At 34.8% G+C, this 19,736-nt stretch overlaps 4 non-coding genes across 4 annotated transcripts; all 4 read left to right on the top strand.

Annotated features, from left to right (window-relative positions):
* The first annotated feature begins 12,666 nt into the window (after positions 1-12,666).
* Positions 12,667-12,740, top strand: TRNAR-UCG. Its single transcript has one exon. It is a non-coding gene; the product is annotated as a tRNA-Arg (tRNA).
* A 3,784-nt stretch (positions 12,741-16,524) lies between these two features.
* Positions 16,525-16,598, top strand: TRNAQ-UUG. The gene has a single exon. It is a non-coding gene; the product is annotated as a tRNA-Gln (tRNA).
* Positions 16,599-17,495: 897 nt separating this feature from the next.
* Positions 17,496-17,569, top strand: TRNAQ-UUG. The gene has a single exon. It is a non-coding gene; the product is annotated as a tRNA-Gln (tRNA).
* Positions 17,570-19,388: 1,819 nt separating this feature from the next.
* Positions 19,389-19,462, top strand: TRNAR-UCG. Its single transcript has one exon. It is a non-coding gene; the product is annotated as a tRNA-Arg (tRNA).
* Positions 19,463-19,736: the final 274 nt, after the last annotated feature.

The following is a 19,736-nucleotide window of genomic DNA, read 5'->3' on the forward strand; positions in this document are numbered from 1 at the left end:
AAGTGAGAAGTGAGAAAAGAAAAAGAACTCAGAGAGCTTCAAATGAAAATATTCTGAGAGTTCTTAAACAGAGCAAAACGGAGCAAAAATATCAAGTGTTTTACTTGATATATTCAAAGAGAGAAAACACTCAGAGTTATCAAGAGAAATCATTCCAGAGTGTTTATCTTCATCAAGGAGACCTTCGCATCATTGAAGATCATCTACAGAGTCTCAGAAGTTGGAAGCAAGACAACACTTGTTTTGGAGCAAAACAAGATAAGGGAGGAAAGTAGCACGGAGCTGTGAGATCCGAAGTAGCAGTGTCGGAGGCACTGGGCGTGATTAGTGCGGGCTTTGTGATCAAAGCACTAGATCACGGGATACGTTTCTACCGGAGTGTGGAAGACGGGGGGAAAGTAACGCGGATTCGTGAAATCCTGGGATAGTAGCGCGGCGACGTGAAACCTGAAGCAGCAGTGTGGTGTCACTGGGCGTGATTAGTGCGGGCTTTGTGATCAAAGTACTAGATCACGGAAATTCATTGTATCTTGGAACCAAGGAGTGGTAGATATAGTGAATTGCTCTTGGAGATAAGAGCAAGTGGAGTAGGAGGATTACACCACCTCGCGAACCACTATAATTGTCTTGTGTTCTTTAGTGCTTTCTTTACTTAATGCTCTTTACATAATTGCTCTACACGAGATATACTGCTCACACAATCTCACACACACTTTATCTTTATTTAATTCCGCTGTGCACCATACTCTAACATTCTAGTTAAGAGTTTTTGTTTATCTCTGGCTTAGCAATGGTTGTGCTGTACAAAAAAGTTTGAAAGTCTATTAACCCCCCCCCCCCCCCCCCCTCTAGACTTTCACCTTACCTCTTTTGGGACCAACAATTGGTACCAGAGCCTGTAGCCTATTTGAGTCAGTATATACCAACCTTTAGTATTAAAACACGTTGCCTAAACTAGGTTAACTGTTTTTGACTGCTAGGCTGATCCATTATACAAAGTGTGTGATTGGATTAATCTTTCATATCTCTCGTGATGATGATGAAGAAAGATTTAGCTCAAAATCTATTATTCTCACTTGATAAATTTGATGATTGGAAAGTTCGTATGCAGGTACACTTATCGGCTTTACACGATGAAATGTGGGAAGTTATTTCCACTGGCCCTATCGAAATATTAAAAATCAATACTGCGTTTGTTATATCCCCGGATGCTCCACAGTATGTACAAAAGCATAAACCGGAATGGACATCGGATGATAGAACGCGGAATAATCTTGACAATATTGCCAAGGATATTCTATTCAAAGCCGTTGATGATACAATATTTCCGAAGATCCGAAAGTGTGCTACTGTGAAAGAAATATGGGAAACTCTCATCAAGATTGGCGAAGGAGATGAACAAGAAAAAGACAATAAGCTTACAATCGCCATGAAGAAGTTTGAAGATTTCAAAATGCTCTCAAATGAAGGTGTTGCAGACATGGAAGCTCGAATGATCAAAGTTCTTGGAGAGATTAGTGATCTTGGCAAAAATATTAGCCAAAAAGAAATTAATCTCAAAATCCTATGAGGCTTACCATCTGCATGGGATATGAAGGTTACGCCTATACGCGATCACCGAGATCTAAGAATGTTGTCAACAGACAAATTATTTAGTGATCTAAAAGCATATGAGTTCGAAATGAAGGCCAAAGATGATGATGTTCATGAAGCTCGAAATGCTGCTCTAATGGCCGAACAACCGTCAACCTCCACGTCAGTAGAAAATAATGTTAATTTTATGACTGACGAACAATTTGCTCTTTTTGTCAAAAAGTTTAGAAGGTTTATGCGAAAAGGAGACAACAAAAATTCTGCTCGTGGAAAATTCGTCTCTCGCACCCCACAAGAAGAAAAAGTCGAAGAAAACAACAATTTGTGCTACAATTGCCGCAAACCCGGACATTTTAAAATAAATTGTCCGTATCCAATCGTTAGCAAGTATCAAGGCAAAAATGTTGAATCTACGCCGAACAAATCCGAAAGCAAAATAAATTGTTTTATGTGAATAAATTGTTCTACGTGTTTATATGCATGTTTTTATTCGAAATTTTTATGTGATAAAATTGCAATATGTGTTAAGAATTTATTTGTGTATTTGCATGTGTTATTTAACGTGAAATCATATGTCATGCAAATTTATTTGATGAAATGTGCATTTCGTGATTAATTTGACAATTTGTTTAAAATTGCATGTTTTAACGTGTTATTTAGTCTATAAGTATTTGTTCATGTTTGTATAATTTAAATAATTTGTTTGCATGAACAATTTACTTTAAAAGATTTAATTTAATGTGTTTATTGATTTATATATGTGTTTTGTGCATATGTGATATAATTTGCAATAAAATGTTTTAGAAACCTGAGCTAAAAGTCAATTTATTTGTTAGTTTCTAAAATATTTTAGAATCTGATTTGTGTGCTAATTATGTGAAGATGTTTCTAAATATTAATTTGGAATATGTGTGTTAATTTTGCTAGTTTCCAAAAAATGTTTATTTTGATTAGAAATTACCGTGTATGTGTTTAATATAATTGGTATGTGTGATTAATTATTTGTGGAGTAATTTTTGCTACTAACGAGATGTTTGAGTATGATTATATCTGTGGTACACGTTTTTGAGAAGGAAATCAGGAGATAAAGGAGGAAAATTAGAGTTTAATTGGGCATCAAACCTCCACCCATAAACTCCTACCCTTTCTAAACCTCCACCCAACCTAAACCTCCCCCCATAATCCTCCCCTAAATCAAATCTTTCCAAACAGATTTACCCTCTCTCTCAATCGACACCCCCATCTCGACTGTCAGAAAAATCACCCCCTTAATCGATCCCCATAAACAAATCTCAAGGAGATCAGAACCCAAATCCTCTCTAAGTGTCTCTTCAAATCTCCACCCTCTACACCTTACGTGCATTGGGTATTTCTAAAGAAGTGTGAGCATTAAATGCTCTTGTCTGCTAATGATGACAATTTCTCTTTCCTCGTAACACCCTCTATCAGATGACTCATCTACCCTAAACTCACCCAATCGACACACCTCAACCAAAGGGTACAATTGAGAAATCTCTTCTCTCTCTTAAATCCGAAAAACCCCTTCGAGTCATCCTCCTCATATAAACCTCTCACTTATATTTCAAAAACTCTTTCAAGACCTTCAGAATATCAGAAACTCTCTCTCAAAATTTATCTCTCCTCTATCAAACGATCTGATCATCATGGTTCAATCTGGAAGAAAGCAAATCGATCCTATTCTCGCCCTCTCGCAACAAGTGACGAATGGGATGGTACTCAATCCTGAGTTTTTCAAACTAGGTTCTACCGACAAGGACACGGCCGAGAAAATTCTTCAAGCTTTAAAAGACTGCGGACTGTTTGATTTCTTCACCTACAACTACTTTGGAAACTTTGAAGAAGATGTAGCCGAATTTTATCTACATGCAGTCGTTGAAAAGGACTCGATTAAATCTAGAGTTGGAGGATCAGAAGTTTCGATCACTGAAGATGACATACACAAGTGCTTCAGCTTTCCTGAATCTCAGATAATGCCAGAATCTCACAGCTATGTTGTTCAAAATTTTTGGAACGAGATTCGTGATCCTACGGCTCCAATTTTCTCTGATGTATCCGCTCAGAAGAATGTATTGAAATTTGAATATGAGACGTTGGTGGACATGATTTACAAGATTCTTGAACACAAACTGGGGAGTACTGAAGATTTGACTGCATCAACAGTGTGCCTGATGGACGGAATCATGAAAGGAATAAAATTCAAATGGGCAAAATTTATCTACAGGAAGATGGTTATTTTTGTTCATGCTGCCAAACCAATGAAGAAACCTGCTGTGGTGGACCGATTCTATCAAAATGTTGGATATGGTCTCATCATTGGAGAACTGCTAAGGAAAAAAGACAATTCCAATGAGAAAACACAAAAATATTGGAATCTACAGAGCACTCTTCAGAAAATTCAGCCCGAATTTTGGAAAAAGGTCAAGCCAGAGAAGAGGACAAGAAGGTGGGAGTTCTACAAGTTCAAAGACACCACAAAGCTCAAGAATGAGAAGCAGCAAAGCAATCTCAGCCTCAAGTAATCAAATTAGATCAAGTAATCGATCCGGAAGAGATCAAGAAGCCATCAGTACGGCTATGACTGTTGTTCCACTCAAATATGCCGAACCGAACATGTTGGCCGAAGGAGTTGACGATACAACAAGAATGGAATTTGCAGGAGTTGATGTGCAAATTTCGAATGATCTACAAAGAAGACTCTCAAGTCAATCTGCAGCCGAAGGAAGTGCAGGACCTATAGTTTTTGACTCAGCTCTCATTCAAGATGATCCGGAGCTGCTAAGAGAATTAATAATGGTGCAAACTTGGAGAGAATGGAAACTTGAAAGATATCACTCTTTCATGTCAAAAATCACCCCAGATTTGATACGGAGTGAAGATTTTTCTTTGGAATGGTGCGGAACTAACGTGATGTTAGATGCACACAACATGGATTTAAATCAAGTTTATCACATGAAGCTTCACCAAAAGGCAACCAGACAGAAAGGAAAAGCACCAATCAAAGGAAGAAGTACGGCGCAAGACCGTATAGCCGAACAAGAAAGACAGAACGAAATATCAGTTCAGTTAGCTCTACAAAGGTCAGTCTGTGACACACATCATTATCGAGGTAATACATCTCTTGTGGATAATGAAATCTTTGATGAAAGAACTGAAGGGATGGCACTCTTGATACCAATCATGAGCACTGAAAATCATATGGACATACCTGTGAAAGTCCATGATGCTTCTTTATTGATATCTGATCTGACCCCCACAACAATTAATGTGAATCTGGAGTGCAATGAACAACTTGTGGGATCTAATGAAGTAGAAGTGTCAGTACGAGAAGAAGAAAGAGAACAAGTGTCAGAAGAAAGAAGAAGAGATATACCAGTGGAAGTTGCAGTAGAAGTTGCTACTGAGAATAGGCAACAAATCACAGAGGATTTATCCAGTGTATTTCCAGTACACCATACGGAGTCTACCATGCCTACCATGGACCCTGTTCTAGAAAATGAAGAATTATTTGCAGACAATTACACGAGAACAGAAGTCTTAGAAGAAGAAATTGGTGATCTCAATCAAGAAGCCGAATCACCTGAAGAATAAGGGATGCAACTTATTGATACAGTTGTTCTCACAGATCCGAATAGAAGTCCATTTGGATCCCCTCAAAACTTTGTGCAGATGGATGATCAAAATGATGGCATATTTTCATTTTTTGCAAAAGTGGCCGAATCCAGTGATGTTGTTTGTCAAACAATTGGAGAAAAATTGGTTGAACAAAACCAAATGCTAGAACAACAACACACGGATACACGAGTCAATCTGAAGGAGTTAATGGAGCATCAAAATGTTTTGAAGACTCAGATTGACAAAGCAGAAAGAATCTTGAAAGGAGAATTGACAAAAGGCTTACTTGATTGAAGTGATTCAGCTCATGAAGAAGGAACGTGAAGCAGCTGAAAAGATTAACAACGAACGTCACTTGCGACAAGTCAAGGCGATTCAAGATCAAGAAAGCCGAATCAACAAACTTGAAGTTGAGTCACAGTTGCAACAAACAAGCTGGAAAATGTACAAGCTGTTTCTATTGAAACACACAATAGTGTTGAAGCTGTGAAAGCAAACCAAGACCGAGATTGTAAAACCCTTGCATTTTTGGTTGATAACGCCAAAAGGGGAGAAAAAAATCTCAGTCACTTGGCTTTGCAACAACAAGAATTTATTCTTGGAATCCAACAACAGCCAGTAATATCTACTCAAGGTAGAGGCCGAAGCCGCGGACAATCCTCACAAGGACCATCTCAGATTGGTTTTGCTCAGTTCGCGAATCCTAGTCTTGGTACGAGTACATCGAAAGTAGTTGAAACTCGTGGCTGGTTTGAATGCTCTAAAGGTACCGCCACTCAGACAACAAAATGGACTAAGGAAAATCTACCAAGCATGATCAAGAAATGGCCTGCAGCCGATCAAGCTCAATGGATCTCGGAGAAGAATAAAGAAGAAGAAGGCAAAAGGAAAAGAACCGATATGTGGTATGAACTAAGAGATTTCACTGTAAATATGGGCATGAATCTTGGAGAAGAAAGAAGCTTCGAAGAATGTGTCTTATGGTGGGAAACCGGATTTCTTCCGGGCAACAATATCAAAGAAGCTTTTTGATATTACATGGCCGGGCAACTTACAAAGAAATTTCAGAATGCAAAGTTCAAAGATAATTTCTTCAAGCTCAGAGAACATGTCAAGGAAATTTTGAAGAAAGACTCTGGTGTGAAGAAACCCAGAAGGTAATCAGAAAAATCTCTTAAGCTGATGCTTCTGCTATTTTCGAACCTCTGTTGCGTTTTTCTCTATAAATTCGAAATATCTCAATAATAATCTCCCATGGTCTATTTTGAGTTTAGAATTTTATTTGTTTGATGTAATTAGACCTTCATGAATTAAAAAGACAAGAAATGTCAAACGCACATAAAAATTAAAATTGATGATCAAAAATTAAAATAATTGAAGATGCGTTTAGGAGCTTGTCTAAAAAAAAATTAATTCACAAGTTTTCTTTTGATGGTGTGTTGGTCCCAAAAGAGGTAATGTGAAAGTCTAGAGGGGGGGGGGGGGGGTGAATAGACTTTCAAACTTTTTCGCACAACACAACAATTGCTAAGCCAGAGATAAACCAAAACTCTTAACTAGATTGTTAGAGTATGGTGCACAGCGGAATTAAATAAACATAAAGTGTGTGTGAGATTGTGTGAGCAGTATATCTCGTGTAGAGCGAGTATGTAAAGAGCAGTATGTAAAGAAAGCAGTAAAGAACACAAGACAATTATAGTGGTTCGCGAGGTGGTGTAATCCTCCTACTCCACTTGCTCTTATCTCCAAGAGAAATTCACTATATCTACCACTCCTCGGTTCCAAGATACAATGAATTTCCGTGATCTAGTGCTTTGATCACAAAGCCCACACTAATCACGCCCAGTGACACCACACTGCTGCTTCGGGTTTCACGTCGCCGCGCTACTATCCCAGGATTTCACGACTCCGCGTTACTTTCCCCCCGTCTTCCACACTCCGGTAGAAACGTATCCCGTGATCTTGTGCTTTGATCACAAAACCCGCACTAATCACGCCCAGTGCCTCAGACACTGCTGCTTCGGATCTCACAGCTCCGTGTGACAATCCAGGATTTCACAGCTCCGTGCTACTTTCCTCCCTTCTCTTGTTTTACTCCAAAACAAGTGTTGTCTTGCTTCCAACTTCTGAGACTCTGTAGATGATCTTCAATGATGCGCAGGTCTCTTTGATGAAGATAAACAATCTGGAATGATTTCTCTTGATAGCTCTGAGTGTTTTCTCTCTTTGAATATATCAATTAAAGCACTTGATATTTTTGCTCTGTATTGCTCTGTTTAAGAACTCTCAGAACATTTCTCTTTTGAAGCTCTCTGAGTTCTTTTTCTTTTCTCACTTCTCACTTGAAGATTTTTGGTATGCTCTATACCAAATGAGATTTTTGCTCTATGCTCTTTTCAGCTTAATTGCTCTATTCGTTCCCCTTGATGGGTTCGAATTTTCTGCTATCTTGTTCGTGATTTTCTCAATTGCTCTATTGCTCTTCACGCCTTCAAGTCTTCATATCTTCATCATTTTATAGCTGGTAATGAGAATCTGTCCGTTGGAAAGAGATGCTCTCATTTTTGAAATCTTGTATCTTTTTGTCAGAGATCTTATCTTATCTTCTGCAAAGTTGTCAGAAAGGATAAGCTAGCCGTTTGATGGAGTTTCATCTCCATGTAAATGAGCTCCCAAACTTCATCTGATATTCCTCTGGTTTTCCGTTGAGTGGAAATATCTGGGTCTCAGTTTTGGTGTAGAATGGCTTCTCTGATCAGCTCTGAAGTGGTCCTTGTATCTTTGGTATTTAAAAAATATTCTTCAATTTAATCTCATACTAGTTAAACTAGTATTTTTCCTTGTGAGAATATTTTCACTATAAGTTCATCTTCATCTTCTTCATTCTCACGTCTGGGTGTTCTCAGACTTCAAACTGGCTTTGAACTTCCACCCAATTTGAATTTCTCCTTTGTAATTGACACCCAATTTCAATTGGCTTGTAATTGTCACCCGATTTGAATTTCTCCATTGTAATTGGCTCCCAATTGACTTTGACTTGTAATTGCTTTCAATTGCTTCCCAATTTGAATTCTTGACTTTGACTTCGAAATTGGCTCCCAGACTTCTCCTGGTATTGAATTTCATCTCAATTCAATTTGATCTCCATGTTTTCTTTGGATCGGTCCCCAACTTGAAATTGCATCCCATACTACAACCTCAATTGGCTCCCAATTTCAATTCTACATTGGCTCCCCTTTCAATTTCTCTGAAACTGGCTCCTAATTTCAATTTCTATTGGCTCCCAAGTGCAATTGCATCTCAATTGCCACCCAATTTCTTCCTTTGAATTGGCTCCCAAGTGCAATTGCATCTCAATTGCCATGAATTGGCTCCCAAGTGCAATTGCATCTCAATTGCCACCCAATTTCTTCCTTTGAATTGGCTCCCAAGTGCAATTGCATCTCAATTGCCACCCAATTTCTTCCTTTGAATTGGCTCCCAAGTGCAATTGCATCTCAATTGCCATGAATTGGCTCCCAATTCCACTTGTAATTGGCGCCCAACTCCATCAGATAAATTTAATTTGGCTTCTCAAATTTTACCTTGTAAAATTGTTGGTGGTGAGTTTTGAACTTGAGCCATTTCGCATAATATATCAAGCATCATCCACTTCGTCCGTACACCTTATTGATTAAATCTCTAATCATATTTGATGTACTCCTTTCTTTCCATAGATGCTTGATCTCCAAGTCAAATTCATGCATTCTTCCATTCTTAATTTTCTTCACGAAAATTCTTCTGGGATATCTTCTTTGAGTAGCATTGACGTGATTTCATATCATTCACCTTCTTCTTCAATTTGTCATTTTCTCCAGACAAATTCTTGATTTTAGGCTTGATATCTTCTTCTTCTATTTTCATGCATCTTCCTCTGTTTTTCTCTATTGTAAATTAAATAATTTCCCGATCATGGTCTAAGACTCTACTAGACCTATGAAATAAAATTGGGGGATCTTGATAAGCCTAGAATAACATCTCTCAACACACAAGAGAGACAACAAAATGCCTAAGCATTTCTTTCATTCAACTTCATTCATCTCTATCTTTTAATATTCTGATTGTGTAGCCTTTAAATAGGCTAATACATAACTCTTATGGAGATCAAAAGACTCTATTACAAGACAATGAATGATATTCATTCATCCTAGACATGTAACCTAAAATAAAATAAATATAGCACATGAATAATATTAAAACTATACTAAATGAGAATTTATTTGCCTTAATGGATTGAGTTTAGCTTCATTTGAATTCTCCCAATCAGCCACGAAAATTTGGACCATTTAGATTAATTCTTCACTTATTTTTGGCAAATTGCATGGATTAATCCATTTATAACCCGTCGCAATTTCTTAGCTTTTGAACTTGTAATTGTGACTTCTCTTATTTGTATGTTGATCTTTGAGCCTTTGGTTGTCCTCATCATTCCCTCACTCTTTGAGAAGATTCGTCCTCGAATCAAACCTACCTCGGTCAAATGGAAATGAGTAAATTTTCCACCGTATTATTTGAATATCTTCATCATAGAAAGTGAGTGAACACATGTTTCCTTGAACTTGGCACAACAACACCACAAATGCATTTAGCTTTTGATGTTCTATTGTCATTTCTTCCAACCTGTTCTCAATACTTGAATCACATCCACGATCCTGCAATGAACTTAAAACAAGGGTTATAGGGCTCTTAACAACTTCATTTCAATGATGACTATTTTCAATGAGCCTTCTAGGACCTTCTTTTTATATTTTTGGACCGACATAGTGATATTTTAATTTACTTGGGCCGTGTCCTCATCATTCCCTCACTCTTCGAGATGATTCGTCCTCGAATCACACTTGCCTCGGTCAAATGGAAATGAGTAATTATCCGACCATATGACTTTAATACCTTCACCAAGGAGAGTGACTGATCCCGCGCTTTGTAGATCATGGCATAACAATACCATTCCTTCCAATTGGTTTTCAACCCTTGTATCACATTCATTAACCTGCAAAGAACTTAAAATAAAGTTTATGGAGTTCTCAAAATCTTCTCCCTCATTCTTTTTCTCACAAAGTTCAAAAGACAATTCTTCTTCCTCACGTTCAGTTTTTTTCTCAATCTCTCCTTTTTCAACCAAATATTTCTCATCTTTGTTTTCACACTCTTCTTCACTTATTTTTACATTGTCACTCATTTCTTTTGAGCCCTCATGATATGACAAGGAAATAGATGTCAAATTCTTGACCTCTTTCTGCTGCAATTTTTCTTCAATTATTTTGGCATGGTATAGTAAAGTAAACAAACACTTGCACCCTTGAGGAAGCAATCGTGCAATCTCCTTTCTAACACCATACACAAATCTGTTCTTTGTAATTGCAGTTGGCTCAATCACCTCATCTCGGATCATCAAATCTCTTAACTTGTTGTAGAATTCTTCCACACTAAGTGATCCTTGTTGAAGTGTATTTAACTTAAAAGACTCCATGGATGATGTGAAACAATGAACAATAACTAGAAAACACAAGGGATGACAACACAAATCTGGACAGATTTTAAGGGTGGCTTTGATGAATTTTCTGGAATGTTATGGATGATATTTTGACCCAAATTTTTTTATGGTTAGCAAGAACTATGGGTTTTATTCAACCATAAAAATTTTCAGGGCAAAAAGATAAGTGGAAGTATTTTTTTCCAAACTTTTCTTCTGGACTGGAGAGGAAGAAAATTTCTGGGCAGAATCTTACGGTTGTGTTGAATTCAACGATTTTTCTGTGTTTCTTGGAATATGATTTTTGCACAAAAATTTCATGAAGCAATAGAGTGATAGGTTGGGTACTTCCAGAAAAAATTTCAACACAATTGGATATGTGGAAGTATTTTTTTGGAATTTTTCTTCCTGAAGACACAGGCTGAAAAATTTTCTGCAGAAACAAATGAAACAAGAATTGATTGGTAGAGTGTTAACCTTTTTTGTGTGAGGAATGAACCAAAAGCTCTGATACCAAACTGATGTGGATCTTTTTTGATGTTTTCAAGATTCAATTCACCAAAGATTCCTCCGGTTGCCTGATCTTTTCCTAACCTAAACAGCAGGAACAACAATTACAGTTTATGGGTGTTGGAAATGGAATTGGTTGATGTAGGGGCTGAATTTGGGATTATTTTTGTGTTTTTGTATAAGGATATTTCCGCCACACCTTGGTCTTAGGTGATAAGGAATGGATGGCACCACAAGATTGGTATTATCTTGATAAGCCTAAAAGAACATCTCCCAAATCACATGAGAGAAAACAAAATGCCTTAGCATTTCTTTCATTCAACTTCATTCATCTCTATCTTTTAAAATTCTGACTGTGTAGCCTTTAAATAGGCTAATACATAACTCTTATGGAGATCAAAAGACTCTATTACAAGACAATGAATGATATTCATTCATCCTAGACATGTAACCTAAAATAAAATAAATATAGCACATGAATAATATTAAAACTATACTAAATGAGAATTTATTTGCCTTAATGGATTGAGTTTAGCTTCATTTGAATTCTCCCAATCAGCCACGAAAATTTGGACCATTTAGATTAATTCTTCACTTATTTTTGGCAAATTGCATGGATTAATCCATTTATAACCCGTCGCAATTTCTTAGCTTTTGAACTTGTAATTGTGACTTCTCTTATTTGTATGTTGATCTTTGAGCCTTTGGTTGTCCTCATCACATGGTCTTGTACAATGATTTATCTTTTGTCTTTACAAGATATTACATAGATGTGAGACTTACCTTTAGATAATGTTTGCGAAGTTATTTCGTAATCTAAAAATAAAAATCCGAATATAATATGCTTAGATAATTATATTTCCATAAATTCAATATCTCTTTTAGTCGGAATACCACAGAGGATACACGTGATCAGGTTGCGGGGCTGCTTGGTGTGCCCAACGCTGACAATTTTGGAAGGTATTTGGGCCTGAAATCGTTTATTGGTAGAAATAAAAGGATTGCTTTTTCATGCTAACACTATGTGATGAGTCTTTGTTCCTCCTGACTTCATTCTAGCTTCGTTATTAATTTCACAATGATTTTTGGCTTTCAAAAAAGATAACTATATTTTTTTTTTGTAATTTGTGATATAATTATAATTTATTTAACTTGTTTTTAACATTAATATAATTTATATGTAATTTTTTTTTAATTATAATATTATTATATATCTAAATATATAGTTCATAGCTTTATATAATTTATAAAAATGTATATATAGGCCGCAACTAATATATCGTACAAGGTCTCAAGTGTTATCAAAAGATATATTGTATATGCACTGCCCGGCGTATATTCGACATATACGTGCACTTGTTGACAACAATGATTAAATATTCTAAATTAACAAGATTAGTTTAAATGTATATATGTATGACCGCATAGCGCAGTGATTTAGCGCGTCTGACTTCGGATCAGAAGGTCGTGGGTTCGACTCCCACTGTGGTCGCTTAAATTATTCCCCTTTAAGAAAAACCTAAAACTTAAACTCTTCCCAACAAAAAGGAAAAATCGTAAAACATAAAGTCTTCCCCAACAAAAAGGAAAAATTTAGGAAAAATGGTCAAATAGACTCATTAACTTTAGATGAAAAATCAATTAGGCCCCCACACATTAAAAAGGTTGAATTACACTTGAACTCTTTAAAATTTTGCAATTAGACATAATTTACACGATGCAGATTTCCTTGGGAGAGTGAAGATGATTTTCTTGCCATTCCAAGAATCTTACAAATGCAATATCATATAAAATAAAAATTCTGCCACCACCTTCTTTTGTCACACATGGTCTTGTACAGTGATTTATCTTTTTTCTTTTCTAGATATTACATAGATGTGAGATTTATCCTTAGATAATGTTTGCGAAGTTCTTTCGTAATCTAAAAAATAAAATTCGAACATAATATGTAAATTGACTCTCATGCATTAAAGAAAAGATTGTATCTAACGCTTTATGATTGTAGCTTGCGGTGGTCATCTCAGTCTATGTCCATTCTGCCTCTGGTTTGAGGACTGGAGGATCTCCTGTATTGTCTCCATCTTTGCAACCAACCAATTGGTAGGATGAGACCAACCAGTAAGTACAGCCATCTAGACCCTCTCTCCTTGAGCTCGTAGATGCATTTTGGTGCGGGCCTTCCAGTACGCATAGTTGTCACCTGTTAGTTCAGGAGGTGCTCTATGTCGTTCCATGCTGTAAGACTCAATGCACAGTGAGCAGCAAATAAACCAGATACTGAGATCTTGAGTTAAGAAAACACGTGATAGCCAGATCGGTTAGACTAGTAACTTAAGCCCCCGAGCTTTGATACCAATTGAAAGAGCACGTGAGTCTTGAATGCAAGATTTTGCTTTAAGAATTTAATTTTATTTCAATTATAAAGTTGGACTAGATGCAATCATACTCCAGATATAATAAAGAACATAAAATAGATAGTAGTAAAAGAAAGCATGCAGCAGGAAATGTTCACGCAGTTCGGAGCCTCACTCCTACGTCTGCGGGGCCACTCACGTCAACCCAAATCCACTATGATAAAAACGGAATACAAAAGGAGAGTTTATTACACACTAAAGTATAACCTATAACTACTCCAGAACCTACTCCAGTGGATCCGATGTGCAGGCGATCTTCATTGCTTCATAATCTGATTACGGGCCTTTCTTCACACTCAACAGTACAGTATATATTTGGTATAGATGAACCAAGAATTTCAGAATAAAACCAATGTGAAAGAGTGCATGGGAAAATGCTAACCAAAGTAGCATTTTATATAGGTAGTAAGGGATACTTCGATCCACAATTCAAGCACTCTTTCCATCCTTGATTTCGGCTGCTCCAGTAGATTTAGATCTCCTCGTTGATAGGGTCTTTAATAAATGATTTGAAGAAGCTTCATACCTCCTGGATTACTTTCTCGCGCTGATCTAGTCAACTACTCCAGACGTTATGACTAATCCAGCAACTAAACCAGAACTACTTTAACAACTAATCTAAGCCAATATTAAGAGGTTTAAACGTGCAACATATTTACACTTACAAGTTTAAAAGTATATATGTATGACCGAATAGCGTAATGGATTAGCACATCATACTTCAGATTAGAAGATTGTGGGTTCAACTCCCACTGTGGTCGCTTAAATTATTTATCTTTAAGAAAAACCTAAAACATAAACTCTTCCCTAATAAAAAGGAAAAATCCCAAAATATAAACTCTTCCCCAATAAAAAGGAAATATTTATGAAAAATGGTCAAATAGACTCATTAACTTTAGATGAAAAATCAATTAGGCCCTAACACATTAAAATGGTTCAATTACACTTGAACTCAGTTAAAATTTTGCAATTAGACATAATTTACACGATGCCAATTTCATTGGGATAGTGAAGATGATTTTCTTGCCATTCCAGGAATCTTACAAATACAAATATCATATAAAATGAAAATTCTGGCAACACCTTCTTTTGTCACAAATGGTCTTGTACAGTGATTTATCTTTTTTCTTTACTAGATATTTCATAGATGTGAGATTTATCCTTAGATAATGTTTGCGAAGTTCTTTCGTAATCTAAAAATAATAATTCGAACATAATATGATTAGATAATTATATTTCTATAAATTCAATATCTCTTTTAGTAGGAATACCACGTAGGATACACGTGATCAGGTTTCGGGGCTGCTTGGTGTGCTCAACGCTGACAATTTTTGAAGGTATTTGGGCTTGCCATCGTTTATAGGTAGAAATAAAAGGGTTACTTTTTCATGCTAACACTATGTGTTGGGACTATGTCCCCCCTGGCGTCTTTCTAGCTTCGTAATTAATTCCACAACGATTTGTGGCTTTCAAAAAAGATAATTATATTTTAATTTTGTAATTTGTGATATAATTATAATTTATTTAACTTGTATTTAACATTAATATAATTTATATGTAATATTTTTATTTTATAATTATAATATTATAAAATTTAAAAATATATAGTTCATAACTTAATATAATTTATAAAAATGTATATATAGACCGCAACTAATATATCCTACAAGGTCTCAAGTGTTATCAAAAGATATATTGTATATGCATTGCGCGGCGTATATTCGACATATACGTGCACTTGTTGACAACAATGATTAAATATTCTAAATTAACAAGATTAGTTTAAAATTATATATGTATAACCGCATAGTGCAGTGGATTAGATCGTCTGACTTTGTATCAGAAGGTTGTAGGTTCGACTCCAACTGTGGTTGCTTTAATTATTTCCCTTTAATAAAAACCTAAAACATAAACTCTTCCCCAACAAAAAGGTAAAACCCTAAAACATAAACTCTTCCCCAACAAAAAGGTAAAATCCTAAAACATAAACTCTTCCCCAACAAAAAGGTAAAATTAAACTCTTCCCCAACAAAAAGGAAAAAAAGGAAAAATGGTCAAACAGACTCGTTAACTTTACATGCAGATTTCCTTGGGAGAGTGAAGATGATTTTCTTGCCATTCTAGGAATTACAACTCTGCCAACACCTTCTTTTGTCACACATGGTCTTGTACAATGATTTATCTTATTTTCTTTACTTGATATTACATAGATGTGAGATTTACCCTTAGATAATGTTTGTAAAGTTCTTTCGTAATCTAAAAATAATAATTCGAATATAATATGTTTAGATAATTATATTTCCATAAATTCAATGTCTCTTTTACTAGGAATACCACGGAGGATACACGTGATCAGGTTGCGGGGCTGCTTGGTGTGCCCAACGCTGACAATTTTAGAAGGTATTTGGGCCTGCCATCGTTTATATGTAGAAATAAAAGGGTTGCTTTTTCATGCTAACACTATGTGTTGGGACTATGTCCCCCCTGGCTTCTTTCTAGCTTCGTAATTAATTCCACAATGATTTTTGGCTTTCAAAAAAGATAATTATATTTTAATTTTGTAAATTGTGATATAATTATAATTTTTTAACTTGTATTTAACATTAATATAATTTATTTGTCATATTTTTATTTTATAATTATAATATTATAAAATTTAAAATTATACAGTTCATAACTTAATATAATTTATAAAAATGTATATATAGGCCGCAACTAATATATCGTACAAGGTCTCAAGTGTTATCAAAAGATATATTGTATATGCACTGCGCGGCGTATATTCGACATATACGTGCACTTGTTGACAACAATGATTAAATATTCTAAATTAACAATATTAGTTTACAAGTATATAAGTACGATCGCATAGCCCAGTGGATTAGCGCGTCTGACTTTGAATCAGATGGTCTTGAGTTCAACTCCCACTGTGGTCGATTAAATTATTTCCCTTTAAGAAAAACTTTAAACATAAACTCTTCCCCAACAAAAAGGAAAAATCCTAAAACATAAACTCTTCCCCAACAAAAAGGAAAAACTTTACACGATTTAGATTTCCTTGGGAGAGTGAAGATGATTTTCTTGCCATTCCAGGAATCTTACAATTATGCCAACACCTTCTTTTGTAACACATGGTCTTGTACAATGATTTATCTTTTTTCTTTACAAGATAATACATAGATGTGAGACTTACCTTTAAATAATGTTTGCGAAGTTTTTTCGTAATCTAAAAATAAAAATTCGAATATAATACGCTTAGATAATTATATTTCCATAAATTCAATATCTCTTTTAGTCAGAATACCATGGAGGATACACGTGATCAGGTTGTGGGGCTGCTTGGTGTGCCCAAAGCTGACAATTTTGGAAGGTATTTGGGCCTGACATCGTTTATAGGTAGAAATAAAAGGGTTACTTTTTCATGCTAACACTATGTGCTGAGTCTCTGTTCCTCCTGACCTCATTCTAAATTCGTTATTATTTCCACAATGATTTTTGGCTTTCAAAAAAGATAATTATATTTTAATTTTGTAAATTGTGATATAATTATAATTTTTTTAACTTGTATTTAACATTAATATAATTTATTTGTCATATTTTTATTTTATAATTATAATATTATAAAATTTAAAATTATACAGTTCATAACTTAATATAATTTATAAAAATGTATATATAGGTCGCAACTAATATATCGTACAAGGTCTCAAGTGTTATCAAAAGAAATATTGTATATGCACTGCGCGGCGTATATTCGACATATACGTGCACTTGTTGACAACAATGATTAAATATTCTAAATTAACAATATTAGTTTACAAGTATATATGTATGACCGCATAGCGCAGTGGATTAGCGCGTCTGACTTTGGATTAGATGGTCGTGAGTTCGACTCCCACTGTGGTTGATTAAATTATTTCCCTTTAAGAAAAACTTTAAACATAAACTCTTCCCCAACAAAAAGGAAAAACTTTACACGTCCCCAACAGAAAGGAAAAATCCTAAACTTTACCCTTAGATAATGTTTGTAAAGTTCTTTCGTAATCTAAAAATAATAATTCAAATATAATATGTTTAGATAATTATATTTCCATAAATTCAATATCTCTTTTAGTAGGAATACCACGGAGGATACACGTGATAAGGTTGCGGGGCTGCTTGGTGTGCCCAACGCTGACAATTTTGGAAGGTATTTGGGCTTGCCATCATTTATAGGTAGAAAAAAAGGGTTGCTTTTTCATGCTAACACTATGTGCTGAGACTCTGTTCCTCCTGACTTCATTCTAACTTCGTTATTAATTCCACAATGATTTTTGGCTTTCAAAAATGATTACTATATTTTAATTTTGTAATTTGTGATATAATTATAATTTATTTAACTTTTATTTAACATTAATATAATTTATATGTAATATTTTTATTTTATAATTATAATATTATTAAATATAAAAATATATAGTTCATAACTTTATATAATTTTAAAAAATGTATATATAGGCCGCAACTAATATATCGAGCAAGGTGTCAAGTGTTATCAAAAGATATATTGTATATGCACTGCGCGGCGCATATTCGACGTATACGTGCACTTGTTGACAACAATGATTAAATATTCTAAATTAACAAGATTAGTTTAAAAGTATAAATGTATGACCGCATAGCGTAGTGGATTAGCGCGTCTGAAATCGGATCAGAAGGTCGTGGGTTCTCGATTCCCAATGTGGTCGCTTAAATTATTTCCCTTTAAGAAAAACCTAAAATATAACTATTCCAAAAGAAAATGGAAAATTTTAGGGAAAATGGTCAAATGGACTTATTAAGTTTTGATGAAAAAGCAATTTGGCCCTCACACATTAAAAATGTTCAATTACACTTGAACTCTTTTAAATTTTGCAATTAGACATAATTCACACGATGCACATTTCCTTGGGAAAGTGACGATGATTTTCTTGCCATTCCAGGAATCCTACAAATACAAATATCATATAAAATAAAAAATCTTCCAACACATTCTTTTGTCACACATGGTCTTGTACAGTGATTTATCTTTTTTCTTTACAAGATAATACATAGATGTGAGACTTACCTTTAGATAATGTTTGCGAAGTTCTTTCGTAATCTAAAAATAAAAATTCAAATATAATACGCTTAGATAATTATATTTCCATAAATTCAATATCTCTTTTAGTCGTAATACCACGGAGGATACACGTGATCAGGTTGCGGGGCTGATTGGTGTGCCCAACGCTGACAATTTTGGAAGATATTTGGGCCTGACATCGTTTATAGGTAGAAATAAAAGGGTTACTTTTTCATGCTAACACTATGTGCTGAGTCTCTGTTCTTCCTGACCTCATTCTAGATTCGTTATTAATTCCACAATGATTTTTGGCTTTCAAAAAAGATAATTATATTTTAATTTTGTAAATTGTGATATAATTATAATTTTTTTAACTTGTATTTAACATTAATATAATTTATTTGTCATATTTTTATTTTATAATTATAATATTATAAAATTTAAAATTATACAGTTCATAACTTAATATAATTTATAAAAATGTATATATAGGTCGCAACTAATATATCGTACAAGGTCTCAAGTGTTATCAAAAGATATATTGTATATGCACTGCGCGGCGTATATTCGACATATACGTGCACTTGTTGACAACAATGATTAAATATTCCAAATTAACAATATTAGTTTAAAAGTATATATGTTTGACTGCATAGCGCAGTGGATTAGCGCGTCTGACTTCGGATTAGAAGGTCGTGGGTTCGACTCCCACTGTGGTTGTTGAAATTATTTCCATTTAAGAAAAACTTTAAACTTTACACGATGTAGAGATGATTTTCTTGCCATTCCTGGAATCTTACAATTACTGCCAACACCTTCTTTTGTCACACATGGTCTTGTACAATGATTTATCTTTTTTCTTTACAAGATAATACATAGATGTGAGACTTACCTTTAAATAATGTTTGCAAAGTTTTTTCGTAATCTAAAAATAAAAATTCGAATATAATACGCTTAGATAATTATATTTCCAAAAATTCAATATCTCTTTTAG

The sequence above is a fragment of the Ipomoea nil genome, unplaced genomic scaffold, assembly GCF_001879475.1.
Source record: "Ipomoea nil cultivar Tokyo-kokei standard unplaced genomic scaffold, Asagao_1.1 scaffold0715, whole genome shotgun sequence".
In the NCBI taxonomy this organism is placed as follows: Eukaryota; Viridiplantae; Streptophyta; class Magnoliopsida; order Solanales; family Convolvulaceae; genus Ipomoea; species Ipomoea nil.